The 18,479-nt window shown below is 35.8% G+C and overlaps 2 pseudogenes; both read right to left on the bottom strand.

Moving 5' to 3' along the window:
- The window catches only part of LOC139934769 (uncharacterized), a 39,212-nt pseudogene extending 27,965 nt beyond the window's left edge, over positions 1-11,247 (bottom strand).
- Positions 11,248-12,005: 758 nt separating this feature from the next.
- On the bottom strand, positions 12,006-17,566 carry LOC139935147 (E3 ubiquitin-protein ligase MYCBP2-like; annotated as a pseudogene).
- Between the last annotated feature and the right edge of the window lie 913 nt (positions 17,567-18,479).

Genomic DNA, 18,479 nt, shown 5'->3' with positions numbered 1-18,479 from the left:
ACCAAATTTTCAGATTTCGGGTCACTAAATTTTGGGTGATTTTATGGATTTAAATGATACAGAAAGGACTACTGAACACATTTTATCTGTGTGGGATGGGCAAACGAGCAAAAGTATCAGATTAATTGAGAATTTTGTAAGATTGGATTTTTGGTCCAAAATTAAAAAAGTCTGTGATGCCGGCATCACAAAATTTTCAGATTTCGGGTCAAGAAATTATGGGTGATTTTATGGTTTCAAATGATACAGAAAGGACTACTGAACACCTTTTATCTGTGTGGGATGGGTAAACAAGCAAAAGTTTGAGATTCATGGAGAATTTTGTAAGTTTGGATTTTTGGTCTAAAATTAAAAAAATCTGTGACGCCGGCATCACAAAATTTTCAGATTTCGGGTCAACAAATTTTGGGTGATTTTATGGTTTCAAATGATACAGAAAGGACTACTTAACACCTTTTATCTGTGTGGGATGGGTAAACAAGCAAAAGTTTGAGATTCATGGAGAATTTTGTAAGTTTGGATTTTTGGTCTAAAATTAAAAAAATCTGTGACGCCGGCATCACAAAATTTTCAGATTTCGGGTCAACAAATTTTGGGTGATTTTATGGTTTCAAATGATACAGAAAGGACTACTGAACACATTTTATCTGTGTGGGATGGGTAAACGAGCAACAGTTTGAGATTTATGGAGAATTTTGTAAGTTTGGATTTTTAGTCCAAAATTAAGAAAATCTGTGATGCCGGCATCACAAAATTTTCAGATTTCGGGTCAAAAAATTTTGGGTGATTTTATGGTTTCAAATGATACAGAAAGGACTACCGAACACATTTTATTGGTGTGGGATAGGTAAACGAGCAAAAGTTTGAGATTTATTTAGAATTTTGTAAGTTTGGGTTTTTGGTCCAAAATTAAAAAAATCTGTGATGCCGGCATCACAAAATTTTCAGATTTCGGGTCAAAAAATTTTGGGTGATTTTATGGTTTCAAATGATACAGAAAGGACTACTGAACACCTTTTATCTGTGTGGGATGGGTAAACGAGCAAAAGCTTGAGATTCATGGAGAATTTTGTAAGTTTGGATTTTTAGTCCAAAATTAAAAAAAATCTGTGATGCCGGCATCACAAAATTTTTAGATTTCGGGTAAACAAATTTTGGGTGATTTTATGGTTTCAAATGATACAGAAAGGACTACTGAACACATTTTATCTGTGTGGGATGGGTAAATGAGCAACAGTTTGAGATTTATTGAGAATTTTGTAAGTTTGGATTTATGGTCCAAAATTAAAAAAATCTGTGATGCCGGCATCACCAAATTTTCAGATTTCGGGTCAACAAATTTTGGGTGATTTTATGGATTTAAATGATACAAAAAGGACTACTGAACACATTTTATCTGTGTGGGATGGGCAAACGAGCAAAAGTATCAGATTAATTGAGAATTTTGTAAGATTGGATTTTTGGTCCAAAATTAAAAAAGTCTGTGATGCCGGCATCACAAAATTTTCAGATTTCGGGTCAAGAAATTATGGGTGATTTTATGGTTTCAAATGATACAGAAAGGACTACTGAACACCTTTTATCTGTGTGGGATGGGTAAACAAGCAAAAGTTTGAGATTCATGGAGAATTTTGTAAGTTTGGATTTTTGGTCCAAAATTTAAAAAATCTGTGACGCCGGCATCACAAAATTTTCAGATTTCGGGTCAACAAATTTTGGGTGATTTTATGGTTTCAAATGATAGAGAAAGGACTACTGAACACCTTTTATCTGTGTGGGATGGGTAAACAAGCAAAAGTTTGAGATTCATGGAGAATTTTGTAAGTTTGGATTTTTGGTCTAAAATTAAAAAAATCTGTGACGCCGGCATCACAAAATTTTCAGATTTCGGGTCAACAAATTTTGGGTGATTTTATGGTTTCAAATGATACAGAAAGGACTACTGAACACATTTTATCTGTGTGGGATGGGTAAACGAGCAAAAGTTTGAGATTCATGGAGAATTTTGTAAGTTTGGATTTTTGGTCCAAAATTTTAAAAATCTGTGATGCCGGCATCACAAAATTTTCAGATTTCGGGTCAACAAATTTTGGGTGATTTTATGGTTTCAAATGATACAGAAAGGACTACTTAACACCTTTTATCTGTGTGGGATGGGTAAACAAGCAAAAGTTTGAGATTCATGGAGAATTTTGTAAGTTTGGATTTTTGGTCTAAAATTAAAAAAATCTGTGACGCCGGCATCACAAAATTTTCAGATTTCGGGTCAACAAATTTTGGGTGATTTTATGGTTTCAAATGATACAGAAAGGACTACTGAACACATTTTATCTGTGTGGGATGGGTAAACGAGCAACAGTTTGAGATTTATGGAGAATTTTGTAAGTTTGGATTTTTAGTCCAAAATTAAGAAAATCTGTGATGCCGGCATCACAAAATTTTCAGATTTCGGGTCAAAAAATTTTGGGTGATTTTATGGTTTCAAATGATACAGAAAGGACTACCGAACACATTTTATTGGTGTGGGATAGGTAAACGAGCAAAAGTTTGAGATTTATTTAGAATTTTGTAAGTTTGGGTTTTTGGTCCAAAATTAAAAAAATCTGTGATGCCGGCATCACAAAATTTTCAGATTTCGGGTCAAAAAATTTTGGGTGATTTTATGGTTTCAAATGATACAGAAAGGACTACTGAACACCTTTTATCTGTGTGGGATGGGTAAACGAGCAAAAGCTTGAGATTCATGGAGAATTTTGTAAGTTTGGATTTTTAGTCCAAAATTAAAAAAAATCTGTGATGCCGGCATCACAAAATTTTTAGATTTCGGGTAAACAAATTTTGGGTGATTTTATGGTTTCAAATGATACAGAAAGGACTACTGAACACATTTTATCTGTGTGGGATGGGTAAATGAGCAACAGTTTGAGATTTATTGAGAATTTTGTAAGTTTGGATTTATGGTCCAAAATTAAAAAAATCTGTGATGCCGGCATCACCAAATTTTCAGATTTCGGGTCAACAAATTTTGGGTGATTTTATGGATTTAAATGATACAAAAAGGACTACTGAACACATTTTATCTGTGTGGGATGGGCAAACGAGCAAAAGTATCAGATTAATTGAGAATTTTGTAAGATTGGATTTTTGGTCCAAAATTAAAAAAGTCTGTGATGCCGGCATCACAAAATTTTCAGATTTCGGGTCAAGAAATTATGGGTGATTTTATGGTTTCAAATGATACAGAAAGGACTACTGAACACCTTTTATCTGTGTGGGATGGGTAAACAAGCAAAAGTTTGAGATTCATGGAGAATTTTGTAAGTTTGGATTTTTGGTCCAAAATTTAAAAAATCTGTGACGCCGGCATCACAAAATTTTCAGATTTCGGGTCAACAAATTTTGGGTGATTTTATGGTTTCAAATGATAGAGAAAGGACTACTGAACACCTTTTATCTGTGTGGGATGGGAAAACAAGCAAAAGTTTGAGATTCATGGAGAATTTTGTAAGTTTGGATTTTTGGTCTAAAATTAAAAAAATCTGTGACGCCGGCATCACAAAATTTTCAGATTTCGGGTCAACAAATTTTGGGTGATTTTATGGTTTCAAATGATACAGAAAGGACTACTGAACACATTTTATCTGTGTGGGATGGGTAAACGAGCAAAAGTTTGAGATTCATGGAGAATTTTGTAAGTTTGGATTTTTGGTCCAAAATTTTAAAAATCTGTGATGCCGGCATCACAAAATTTTCAGATTTCGGGTCAACAAATTTTGGGTGATTTTATGGTTTCAAATGATACAGAAAGGACTACTGAACACATTTTATCTGTGTAGGATGGGTAAACGAGCAACAGTTTGAGATTTATGGAGAATTTTGTAAGTTTGGATTTTTGGTCCAAAATAAAAAAAATCTGTGATGCCGGCATCACAAAATTTTCAGATTTGGGGTCAACAAATTTTGGGTGATTTATGGTTTCAAATGATACAGAAAGGACTACTGAACACATTTTATCTGTGTGGGATGGGTAAACAAGCAACAGTTTGAGATTTATTGAGAATTTTGTAAGTTTGGATTTTTGGTCCAAAATTTAAAAAATCTGTGATGCCGGCATCACAAACTTTTCAGATTTCGGGTCAACAAATTTTGGGTGATTTTATGGTTTCAAATGATACAGAAAGGACTACTGAACACATTTTATCTGTGTGGGATGGGTAAACGAGCAACAGTTTGAGATTTATGGAGAATTTTGTAAGTTTGGATTTTTAGTCCAAAATTAAGAAAATCTGTGATGCCGGCATCACAAAATTTTCAGATTTCGGGTCAAAAATTTTTGGGTGATTTTATGGTTTCAAATGATACAGAAAGGACTACCGAACACATTTTATTGGTGTGGGATGGGTAAACGAGCAAAAGTTTGAGATTTATTTAGAATTTTGTAAGTTTGGGTTTTTGGTCCAAAATTAAAAAAATCTGTGATGCCGGCATCACAAAATTTTCAGATTTCGGGTCAACAAATTTTGGGTGATTTTATGGTTTCAAATGATACAGAAAGGACTACTGAACACCTTTTATCTGTGTGGGATGGGTAAACGAGCAAAAGCTTGAGATTCATGGAGAATTTTGTAAGTTTGGATTTTTAGTCCAAAATTAAAAAAAATCTGTGATGCCGGCATCACAAAATTTTTAGATTTCGGGTAAACAAATTTTGGGTGATTTTATGGTTTCAAATGATACAGAAAGGACTACTGAACACATTTTATCTGTGTGGGATGGGTAAATGAGCAACAGTTTGAGATTTATTGAGAATTTTGTAAGTTTGGATTTATGGTCCAAAATTAAAAAAATCTGTGATGCCGGCATCACCAAATTTTCAGATTTCGGGTCAACAAATTTTGGGTGATTTTATGGATTTAAATGATACAGAAAGGACTACTGAACACATTTTATCTGTGTGGGATGGGCAAACGAGCAAAAGTATCAGATTAATTGAGAATTTTGTAAGATTGGATTTTTGGTCCAAAATTAAAAAAGTCTGTGATGCCGGCATCACAAAATTTTCAGATTTCGGGTCAAGAAATTATGGGTGATTTTATGGTTTCAAATGATACAGAAAGGACTACTGAACACCTTTTATCTGTGTGGGATGGGTAAACAAGCAAAAGTTTGAGATTTATGGAGAATTTTGTAAGTTTGGATTTTTGGTCTAAAATTAAAAAAATCTGTGACGCCGGCATCACAAAATTTTCAGATTTCGGGTCAACAAATTTTGGGTGATTTTATGGTTTCAAATGATACAGAAAGAACTACTGAACACCTTTTATCTGTGTGGGATGGGTAAACAAGCAAAAGTTTGAGATTCATGGAGAATTTTGTAAGTTTGGATTTTTGGTCTAAAATTAAAAAAATCTGTGACGCCGGCATCACAAAATTTTCAGATTTCGGGTCAACAAATTTTCGGTGATTTTATGGTTTCAAATGATACAGAAAGGACTACTGAACACATTTTATCTGTGTGGGATGGGTAAACTAGCAAAAGTTTGAGATTTGTTGAGAATTTGGTAAGTTTGGGTTTTAGGGCCAAAATTTTAAAAAATTGTGATGCCGGCATCACAAAATTTTCATATTTCGGGTCAACAAATTTTGGGTGATTTTATGGTTTCAAATGATACAGAAAGGACTACTGAACACAATTTATCTGTGTGGGATGGGTAAACGAGCAAAAGTTTGAGATTTATTGAAATTTGTGCAAGTTTGCGTTTCAGGGCCAAAACTAAAATAATCTGTGATGCCGGCATCACAAAATTTTCAGATTTCGGGTCAACAAACTTTGGGTGATTTTATGGTTTCAAATGATACAGAAAGGACTACTGAACACCTTTTATCTGTGTGGGATGGGTAAACGAGCAAAAGCTTGAGATTCATGGAGAATTTTGTAAGTTTGGATTTTTGGTCTAAAATTTAAAAAATCTGTGATGCCGGCATCACAAAATTTTCAGATTTCGGGTCAACAAATTTTGGGTGATTTTATGGTTTCAAATGATACAGAAAGGACTACTGAACACATTTTATCTGTGTGGGATGGGTAAACGAGCAAAAGTTTGAGATTTATTTAGAATTTTGTAAGTTTGGGTTTTTGGTCCAAAATTAAAAAAATCTGTGATGCCGGCATCACAAAATTTTCAGATTTCGGGTCAACAAATTTTGGGTGATTTTATGGTTACAAATGATACAGAAAGGACTACTGAACACCTTTTATCTGTGTGGGATGGGTAAACGAGCAAAAGCTTGAGATTCATGGAGAATTTTGTAAGTTTGGATTTTTAGTCCAAAATTTAAAAAAAAAAGTGATGCCGGCATCACAAAATTTTCAGATTTCGGGTCAACAAATTTTGGGTGATTTTATGGTTTCAAATGATACAGAAAGGACTACTGAACACATTTTATCTGTGTAGGATGGGTAAATTAGCAACAGTTTGAGATTTATTGAGAATTTTGTAAGTTTGGATTTATGGTCCAAAATTAAAAAAATCTGTGATGCCGGCATCACCAAATTTTCAGATTTCGGGTCAACAAATTTTGGGTGATTTTATGGATTTAAATGATACAGAAAGGACTACTGAACACATTTTATCTGTGTGGGATGGGCAAACGAGCAAAAGTATGAGATTAATTGAGAATTTTGTAAGATTGGATTTTTGGTCCAAAATTAAAAAAGTCTGTGATGCCGGCATCACAAAATTTTCAGATTTCGGGTCAAGAAATTATGGGTGATTTTATGGTTTCAAATGATACAGAAAGGACTACTGAACACCTTTTATCTGTGTGGGATGGGTAAACAAGCAAAAGTTTGAGATTCATGGAGAATTTTGTAAGTTTGGATTTTTGGTCTAAAATTAAAAAAATCTGTGACGCCGGCATCACAAAATTTTCAGATTTCGGGTCAACAAATTTTGGGTGATTTTATGGTTTCAAATGATACAGAAAGGACTACTGAACACCTTTTATCTGTGTGGGATGGGTAAACAAGCAAAAGTTTGAGATTCATGGAGAATTTTGTAAGTTTGGATTTTTGGTCTAAAATTAAAAAAATCTGTGACGCCGGCATCACAAAATTTTCAGATTTCGGGTCAACAAATTTTGGGTGATTTTATGGTTTCAAATGATACAGAAAGGACTACTGAACACATTTTATCTGTGTGGGATGGGTAAACTAGCAAAAGTTTGAGATTTGTTGAGAATTTGGTAAGTTTGGGTTTTAGGGCCAAAATTTTAAAAAATTGTGATGCCGGCATCACAAAATTTTCAGATTTCGGGTCAACAAATTTTGGGTGATTTTATGGTTTCAAATGATACAGAAAGGACTACTGAACACAATTTATCTGTGTGGGATGGGTAAACGAGCAAAAGTTTGAGATTTATTGAAATTTGTGCAAGTTTGCGTTTCAGGGCCAAAACTAAAAAAATCTGTGATGCCGGCATCACAAAATTTTCAGATTTCGGGTCAACAAACTTTGGGTGATTTTATGGTTTCAAATGATACAGAAAGGACTACTGAACACCTTTTATCTGTGTGGGATGGGTAAACGAGCAAAAGAATGAGATTTATTGAGAATTTTGTAAGTTTGGATTTTTGGTCCAAAATTTAAAAAATCTGTGATGCCGGCATCACAAAATTTTCAGATTTCGGGTCAACAAATTTTGGGTGATTTTGTGGTTTCTAATGATACAGAAAGGACTACTGAACACCTTTTATCTGTGTGGGATGGGTAAACGAGCAAAAGTTTGAGATTCATGGAGAATTTTGTAAGTTTGGATTTTTAGTCCAAAATTAAAAAGAATCTGTGATGGCGGCATCACAAAATTTTCAGATTTCGGGTCAACAACATTTGGGTGATTTTATGGTTTCAAATGATACAGAAAGGACTACTGAACACATTTTATCTGTGTGGGATGGGTAAACGAGCAATGGAATGGGTAAATGAACAAAAGTTTGAGATTTATTAAGAGATTTGCAAGTTTGGGTTTTGGGGCCAAAATTTTAAAAATCTGTGATGCCGGCATCACAAAATTTTCACATTTCAGGTCAACAAATTTTAGGTGATTTTATGGTTTCAAATGATACAGATAGGACTACTGAACACAATTTATCTGTGTGATTGGATAAACGAGCAAAAGTTTGAGATTTGTTGAGAATTTTGCAAGTTTGGGTTTTTTAGGCCAAAATTTTAAAAATCTGTGATGCCGGCATCACAAAACTTTCACATTTCAGGTCAACAAATTTTAGGTGATTTTACGGTTTCAAATGATACAGATAGGACAACTGAACACAATTTATCTGTGTGATTGAATAAACGAGCAAAAGTTTGAGATTTGTTGAGAATTTTGTAAGTTTGGGTTTCTGGGCCAAAATTAAAAAAAACCGTTGATGCCGGCATCACAAAATTTTTAGATTTCGGGTCAACAAATTTTGGGTGATTTTATGATTTCAAATGATACAGAAAGGACTACTGAACACAATTTATCTGTGTGGGATGGGTAAACGAGCAAAAGTTTGAGATTTTTAGAGAATTTTGTAAGTTTGGGTTTTTTGTCCAAAATGAAAAAAATCGACCATGCGGGTATGGTCAAAATTTCAGATTTGGGGTCAACAAATTGCCTTTGGTCTTATGGTTCCCAATGATACAGAACAGACCACTGAAGACATTTTATCAGTTGAGACTGGGTATGCAACCAAAATATTCAGATTTATTGAGAAATTTGTGAGTTTGGACTACTCAATTTTTTTTAGATTAATCAGAAAAAACAGTGATGCCGGCATTACAAAACACTTTGGGTGAGTTTATGGTTTCAAATGATACAGAAAGGACTACTGTCACAAGAGGGCTCTGTAGTTTATGGTATTATTTGGTTAAGTACATAACACGTAGCTAAAACGTAAATTTGGGGCGTTGCCCTACGTCATTGACCATATATGGAAGTATTAACGGGGTTCCTTTCGTAAGTTATTTCTTGCATATTTTACAGAATTGAGGGGAGCCAGTTTTAAGTAATCTCGCCAAAACTGTAACTTAATTTAATTATGATAGTTTTGTACTATTTCCTTTGTGTAAAGAATGTTGTATGGCTGTTTTTGAGACAAAAGCTGGAAGAAGGGAAACTTTGTAAGAGTGTCGATTATTGCAAACCAAGTGTAAATTGATGTTCAGTATAAATCTGCCGGCAAGTTTGTTTGATGGGCGGCCGATCTGAATTATTTCTTGTATTGTAAAGTGAAATTATGTAGCTCAGCCGAACCCGTTTTATTTATAAGTATTGTGGGTAATATTTCGGGGCTCCCAGTATGGAGTAGAGATTACGATACTTCGGCCTTGAGAGGGTACCGTGGAGGTGGGTGCGTGGGGAGACACGTCGCTAACCCGGAACACCCGGCTGAAGGGGAAAGACTCCCGGAGCCTAATGACAAGAAGGATTGGTGATGTAAACTTGAAACGAATTTATATTGCAGGCAGTGGGCGGTGGAAGACAGAAGAGTAATTTATGGACGCAGTAGTCGTCGAGACTTTGAAAGATTATTGTTGAACTGATTTGAGACATCATAATTTAATAATTTATTCGTACTTTATTTTCCTTTGTTTAATTGGTCCAAGTGTAAATATTCAATTGTAAATAAATAAGTTTAGCATAAAACGCATCGATTCAAAAGCCAGTGTTTATTTGTAATTTTGTGGTGTGCTTGGAGGAACAGTTTTCTTTAGTTTTGATTTTTGGTATTTGGGATAACCCGGCTTTGAGAATTTGTCGATGTTGAGTTTTTAGTAAAAAATCTGAAAAATCTGCCATGCTGGCATGAGACAATGTTCAGATTTGGGGTCAGACAATTTTCGGTGATTTTATGGTTTCAAACGACACAGAACAGACTACTGAAGACATGTTATCAGTGCTGACTGGGTTAGTGAGTAAAAGTTCAAGATATATTTGGATTTTTGTGAAGTTCTCAATTAAACTTCCTCTATAGTAGGTTCCAGTTAAATATTGGACGACAAAATCAACCAAGTGTTGTCCCATTGGTTGCCATTGTTGAAAGTATTTGCAAAGACTTCTGCTTTTTATGGGGAAAAAGAGTTATTACATGTGCATATATAATCAAGATTACTAGCAGAGAAAGCTAACAGTAAGCATGGATTACCTTAAGGCTATACGACGTATGCATCATCATCAGAGGCGCAGTGACTCTTGGACTATATGGAGAGCAGCACGTATGCATCATCAGAGGCGCGGTGACTCTTGGACTATATGGAGAGCAGCACGTATGCATCATCAGAGGCGCAGTGACTCTTGGACTATATGGAGAGCAGCAAGTATGCATCATCAGAGGCGCAGACACTCTTGGACTATATGGAGAGCAGCACGTATGCATCATCAGAGGCGCGGTGACTCTTGGACTATATGGAGAGCAGCAAGTAGTACAAGTGGAATGGTGCAGGAAAGATTGCAGGGCGGGAAGAAGAGGCGTAGGGTGTAGAGGTGGCAACTGTCCTGTCTCAGCTTTCACCTGCAGTTTGGAGGGAAAATGACCTAACACAGTGTTATTAAAACAGTTCAGAATAAATTCTTACACTGATTTCTGATTAAGCTTTATTTAAAAACCAATGATTTTATTAAGAAAGATCAAATAATCTTTTTAAAGGATGAATTATATCCTGTTTATTTCAATAATGCAATCAGGAAGTAGCTTCGATATCTCAAAGTGAGTTCAATGTGTGAAGATTTTAATAATACAGATTGTCTTAAATGTTGGTACAATTACATTTCAAGTGTTACAGTCCAAAGTGTGCGGTGCTAGTATTTCAAGCCTGTATCTAGTACACAATACTTCTTGTACCAATTTAATTTCACTTTTCAGTTCACAGTTTCACGAGTACTCTAAATGTTATTGTTGTGAACCATTTTGATGGGTGAGAGGGTGGGCTAACACTTTACCAAAATCTCCAACACAAAAATGCTGAAAAATTGCCTGCTGTTGAGAGTTGGCTGACCAAATTCTCCAACGCTGAAAATGTTTCCAGTGAAATTGAGAGAGTGTTTGTCTCTTAAAGGTTGACTCGCTGATGAGATCAAGGGAAGTCGGTAGGCATGAAGACAGACAAACTTTTGAGAAGCACCCAGTGAAACCACCCAGAGTGCACCCATCAGTGGCACAGGGATGAAGTTTTCAAATGATACAGAACGGAATACTGAACACATTTTATCTCTGTGGAAAGGGTATATGAGAAATAATTTGAGATTTATTGAGAACTTTGTGAAGTTGAATTTTTAGTCAAAATTCTTTGATAATACAGATTGTCTTAAATGTTGGTACAATTACATTTCTCCAACGCACAGGGATGAAGTTTTCAAATGATACAGAACGGAATACTGAACACATTTTATCTCTGTGGAAAAGGTATATGAGAAATAATTTGAGATTTATTGAGAACTTTGTGAAGTTGGACTTTTAGTCAAAAATCTCGCATGCGTGAGGCGCTGTGCAAAACCTAAGCACCTTAGATTTGGGCAAACATCCAGGACATTTGAAGTGAAATACTCACATATAACTTTTTTTTGATAGATAAAGTCTTTGAGCTGACATGTCGGTATATCACAAGGCAATCAGATTTCAGATACATGCAGTGCATATAATTTTATTAACCATGGAATTTTCCCAACCATCTTCAGTCCAACTCAAACCCTATCAATCCATCCACTCCAACCCTTCAAATATGAAGCCTGGTTTATATTTCCTGCGAATGTGATATGAATTTTGACGTCACAAAATCGCAACAAATAAATCGCAACAGTCGAATTGTGCGAAACTTGTGCGAAACATTGGGTGCAAAAACAGAGATGAGACGTCAAAAACGCTTTGCATTCACAGAAAGTATGAACCAGGCTTAATTCTCTATCGATCCATAGTTGAAGGGTTGGAACGACCAACACTTCAACTATCACCCATGTTCCACCCCCTATCCTTCCCTATCCAACCCCAGTACACTCTTACCAGCCGGGCAGTGAGGAAGATCTGGCTTTGGAATGCTGGTGATCCTTTGAAAGTCATCGTGGCAAGCATTGCAGAGATGTGTTCGACCAAAGCAACTGAACAGCAGTAGCGGCACTTGTACTCCAGGAAATCTGTCCCATGCTTTGGACACATCTGGGGTCAATTAAATTAGAGAAAAGATGGAGCGTTGGAGTTTGGAGGAATTTGGTTTGTTAAAAAACCCATTGTTTGCAAAATGTTTTAATCAAAATTGTTCATATCTTGTGAGGTGAAATTCCCTAAATGTTGTATTAAAGGGTCTATGTAACATTTGTAGGAAAAAAAAAACAATGTCCACAGATTTACACTAAACTTACACAGTTTGCAGATAATGATAAGCTTCCCTGAAAATGTTACGTGCTGAGGTGCTGTAGTTTTTGGGAAATGAGTAAAACAATGTCATGAAAATAATTTTTGTCTTATGAGACAAAAATTATTTTAATCTTTTCCAACCACGGAGCCCTCTCCACGTGACAGTGTGGACAATGGGAGACTATAATGAAATTCTCGGTGCCAGCAGACATGCAAGGTACATAACTTGAATTTTATCAGGTTTTGAACTCACATCCAACTCGTCCAAGTGTGTGTCGATTTGTTTGTACGCTTTGCCGTAACAATCTGGTACTGGGCAGTCCGCAGTTTCCCTTTGGTAACACTTTTTGTTCCCAGCTGCACGTGGTTTGGAGATTGGTTGTCTGAAAGTATTTTAGATTGTTTAAAAAATTTATATTTACAATTTTGTAAGTAAACTGGTTTGCAACATAAAGCAATGAAACTAAGAAAACATTGAAGAACTTGGGTTTTAAGTATGTCTTAAATGTTTGATAACATATTTATCTTCAAGCAAACTTGGTGCTTTTGACAGAACAAGAAACAGGTAGTGATATTAGCCGTGCAAATATTTTGTTTATCACCACTCCATTCTGCAAATCTGATTGGAGGATTAGTGCGCACTTGAAGATAAAGGTTAATTTGTATCGCTCATCTTTTTGCTATGGGTTGACCAATCAGAACCGTGAATCAAAGTTTGCTTGAAGATAAAAGGAAACATTTAAAGGCCTAAAGAATAAAAATAAAATTATCTTTAAGTGATATGGAGGTAATGTGACACAAGATAACAAAAAGGCAATGGACAGTATCATAATGGGAAAGCACAAAGTTCTCCTGCCAAGCCATAAACTTACCTTTTTTCGTGTCTGTGCAATTATGGTTAGCCGTCTTTGTTGATCAGCAACTTTATGCTTGCGCCTCAAACGCTGTGCAAAGTACTTGACCAAAGTGTCTTAAGGGCATAATGGGCACTGGCGGGAAACTCGTTGAGACTGGTAAAAAAAGAATTTAAATATATGTAACACTGTTTTAAATCATGACATGAACATTATTCATAACTTTATCAAGCACATTTGACCTTAATGTTCAACACCAGTGGAATAATAAGGCAAAATTGACTAAAAAAGCAAGCCAGTGTAAGACAAATAACTGCAGTGTTTTTGCAATCATACCAAAGGCAAATTTTTTATACATAGCAGGTCCTCTATGTTTAACCCTAACAACCTCTAACCCTCATGACCCAAAAGTCTGTGCTAGATTTCTCAATTCCATGTACACCCACAAACATGCTATAATTAAAATGACAGTCCTCGGCCCCCCCTTTAACTTATTCAATGAGGAGAACTTGCAAGCAAAGATTGGACATCTATATCATGCGTAGTTGTGTTCAATATCTATAAACCCCTTAAAGAATATGGGTTGCAGAAGTGATACCGTCATACTTCTACTTGCACTAATAATATTTTTAAGTTTTATCACTCTTGTTTTAGATTGATGGTTTAGACACTAATTTTATCAATGAATTCTCATGGAAAACCAAGTGGAATGAAGCAGACTTGACAGGTCAATAGTTAAATTCTGTGTACTGGTGTATTGGAAATGTGTGCATCCTCGGAACTATTACTTAGCAATTAAAAAAATTGCTTTCACCTAACGATCTACAAAACAACCCAACCACAATACATAGCATTGAACATGTACATGGTATGCTAAATGATATTTTCATTACAAAAACAAAAAATACCCATCTCCGGGACTAAGTTTTAACGGACTGATCCAACCAAAAAGCAAGATGGAAAAACAAACAATGTCATTTTTGTTAAAACCCTGCACCGGTATGTGATGTATGTCATTGTTTGTGAGCCCTGTGGAAAAAAAAAAAACCAGGAAGACCACCATGCAAACGTATTTTCACGACATTGTTTTACTCATTTCTCAAAAACTACAGCACCTCCGTAAGAACATGTAATATTTGAAGGGAAGCTCTCCACTATCATTATCAAATCCTTTAACTCTTCTATTTGCCGACCGTAAAACTAGTTGTAAAACAAATACAAGAGACTGTAAGCCCACACAGTTTTCTGATTGGGAAAGAGGACGCTTGAGGATGCTATTGTGACCTTGTTTTGGGGTGGTTGACTTTCATAAATGAATGAACAATAAATGTGTCCATATGATCAAATTATTACTCAAATAAATAATCCATAAAACGGTAAACTATGTAATCAGTAATTCCACAATTATCTCAACAGTTATTTCGATCCTTTGTTCTTTATAATGCTTTTGGCTCAATATAGCTGTCTTTGTATTTGTATGTGGGGGGAGGAATTGCCCCCTTATTCGGGTCTGTGCTTAATGCATTGTCTCACTGGGCACCATTACAAAAAGCAGTGTTGGTCTCCCAGGGTTAAACAGTACATTAAAACAAGAAATAAAACTTTGGCGTAAAACCCCCTACCTGAGCCCTGGATACATCTGAGCATGCTCCACACACTAACTCAGTTGGGTCATAGTCACCCTGTATCCCAACCTCTTGATCGCAGCGAGCTTCACCTCCGTAATAAGCCTGAAGAAACCAGGGAGAAAACACCAACATTAACATTGAAACATAATAACATCAATGCATTTAACTATGAAACATATTTGCGATGATCTAAAGAAATCACTTTTGATTGATGGTGGTTGTGAGAGGAACGGGAGGACTCAACAGTTGGACTCTATACTCTTCCCGCCATCAGGGAAAGAGTTTATGCGTCTTTATCAAATTTCGCTCTAAAATGTGCAAAAGGCGTTTTTATCAAAAGAGATTTATCTACATGTCACCGCAAAAATATTTCTAATTATCATTCCACCATGCAAACCTTCATGTCTTATAAAACTACATTTAACTGTTGTCTTTGGACCAGCACCAATTTCATAGCACTGTTTTTAAAAACACAACAAAATAGCTAAGCCAAGCAAAGTTATGCTTACCGGAATAAGGTTACCTGCACATCCAGCCAGCAACCAACTCACAAGCTCCATCACCACTGGTAGTCTTGCAATCTCCTGAAGACGAACAGAGTACAATGGCTCTGTTCAGAGCCAACACTCCCACTAAAAAGATTTGCACACGGGTGTACCCTTAAGTTCATCTTCAAATTTATCCACATCATGCAAAAATTCAAACAATAGTTAATTAAATGTTGTCCAATTGCACAACATCAATTCAATTCTAAAGACAATGAAAGAAATAAAAAACGGTAATACTGTTGTTTTGGACCATTAAAGCTTTCAACAAACTCTGCGACTTTTATTCCAGCCGGCTAATACATCGTAATGAAAAGTAAGGTTGGACAGTTTCAATGAAACTGGAAATTTTTTTAAATAACAATTTCTAAAACAAAATGTTGATACAGTACGTAGACTACTGTTTCTTTCCCTTGACATACTGTTGTCTTTAGATAGTAGTTCACAATGACAAGTTGACAATAACATACCCTTTGTGGCAGTTTCTGGGACAATTCAAAGGGTCATCTTAGCCCGCATTTGAAAGTTGGCTATTAAAGAGACTTGTTGCACTGAATCAGGGCCCAATTTCATAGCGCATGCTTACATTATTTTGTGCTTACTGCGTCATTTCCATTTCATAGCACACGAAAAGGCATGCTAACCTTCCGGTGTTTACAGCATGAAAATATATGACGTCACAATGTAAATCAATGGTAAACACGCAAAATGGACATCAAATGCTTCTGCTAACCTGTGAAATACAATTGCACCTTAGCAATTTTTCTGCTACAGTAAGCACGAAAATTTGCTTACCGTCAAGCAGCGCAATGAAATTGGGCCCTGGTGAGTTGGTCTATGAAAAAAATGTTGTAACCATTTTGTTAAAAAAAGATGTTTTTAAAGTAACATACAATGATCCACACAAGTATGCCTCAACATTGCCTGGTTGTGATCTGTCTTTTACTTACTGAACTAAAATGGTCAGCCATTTAGTGGAGTAAAAATTTTACTGTACAAAATGGCATGCCATGTTAGTTAACCAAGCATGCCAAGTAAAAGGAAAACCATGCAATTTTGAGGCATGTTTGTGTGGGTCATTATATTCTACTTTTAAAGGTATCTTTCTCACAATATGCATTCTATAACAAACGGTTTCAAAGGCTTTTTCATAGACCAACTAACTCGCCCGATCCAAGGAAACATGTACCTTCAACAGGAAAACTTTGTGGAATGAAAAGTTCATCAGGTAAGGTGTAAAATAGTCATGAGCATGGCTATAGCCCTCTAATTCAGATACAGCCTCATGTCATAAATATAACAAGTGAACAATTTGGAAACCACTTAAAAAAATATATTTGTAACAAATTTGGATATGCAATTTTGCAGTGCATACATGTTCATATACATGTACTTGTACTGTACTTTGGCTGAACATGTAGGTTGTTTTGTAGCAACATCTCTAAAAAGTTCATGTTCTTAAAATATACGTTGTTTTTATTCAACTAATGGAAATTAGTCTTTGTGATTTTTCAATTATTATTTACTTGTTATGATTCAGGGTATTCCATTTTTTTTAAGGAATTAAATTGAAAATGTTTTTAGAGTCACCCATCTTGAAACTAAGCCTAACCGAGCCAACAAGTTGGGTACTGTGTGGTGTTTGTTGAAGCTTTGCATGGTGTGGAGAATAAGAGTTACTATAAATATAAATATGAATAGCCCTGCAGGGCTGAGTAAAATCTCTATCGAAGGAGTGGTGGCTCTGAAAAGAGCTTGTTTGGTCTTGATAATTTGAACAGTATACTCTGCTCGTCTTCAGGAGAAAGACGAGCGTCTTCAGGAGAAAGACGAGCAGAAGTATACTGTGCGAAACGCCAAGGAAGACCAAACCGGCTCTTTTCAGAGCCACCACTCCTTCAAAAGAGATTTTACTCATGGTTGTACCCGCAAGTTTACTATTCATATTTATATTTATAGTTACTTTTACGTCGGTTACTGTTCGGTCGGACCAGCCTCGTCAATGTTACCGTGGTTCAATCAAACGCACAAAAAAGCACTCAACCAATGACCAAAGCTCAAAATGCTTCTGGTTTGGGTAATTAAAACGCACCCTTAACAACATGATTCTCTTACCATCCCCACTCCTCTCAAAGGGAAACGTGACATTGGTATCAGCCATGTAGCCAGCTCCTGCAAGCAATAACTTGCCAAGTGGTGGATGGATGTCAAAGAAGAACACTTGCTTGAGATACATATTGATGAATTTGCCGAAGTGGAACTCATCAAATCTGCAGACCAAAGATAAATTTATATGGTTATAGGCAATCCACTACATGTATATTATCTTCAAGTACGCACTAATCCTCCAATCAGATTGGCAGAATGGAGTGGTGATAAAAACCTATATTGCACGGCTAATATAAATACCATGCGTATTGTGTGTTCTATGTCACGCGCCAAGTTTGCTTGAAGATAAATACGTTATCACACGCGCGCTCATGGAAATACGGAAAATATAGCGCATCTGCGTCCCATATCCAACTCAGCCTTCAGCCTCGTTGGATATGGGACGCAGAAGGGCTATATTTTTCCGTATTCAACTCGCGCTTATGTGATAACTTATAATATTAATACTAATAACTGACATTTCATTTCACGAGCAAAGTATTAAGAACTAGCTACACAGTTACGCGACAGAAAAATACACTCAGCAGGGTGGACATGTGCGCATTACAAGTCTTATTATTATTATTATTATTATTATATTAGATTGCATTGCGTTCAAGCGTCCTTCTCAACCAACGACATACGGCAAGGATGATGATGTTAGCTATGAATAACGACATTTCAAAGATTTTGGCAAACAAAATTGCAATAGGAATTACCTCTTTATAGTATTCTTATTAAACAAAAACAAAATCAGTTGAATAATTACCTCTCTCTTAACCAAAAATATCCTAAGCGAAACTGTATAAAAGAAAAAAAAAGAAAAATGTCATTTTATATTCCCCTTTTTCAGTTTGTGTCTAATTGTGTCTACTGTTCAAATGCATATCCCCGCTAGGAAAAGCGGTTGCAA

Source organism: Asterias amurensis, chromosome 3 (genome assembly GCF_032118995.1).
Source record: "Asterias amurensis chromosome 3, ASM3211899v1".
Lineage (NCBI taxonomy): Eukaryota > Metazoa > Echinodermata > Asteroidea > Forcipulatida > Asteriidae > Asterias > Asterias amurensis.
The sequence above is the reverse complement of the archived record's forward strand: the minus strand, read 5'-3'. Positions and strand labels throughout refer to the sequence as shown.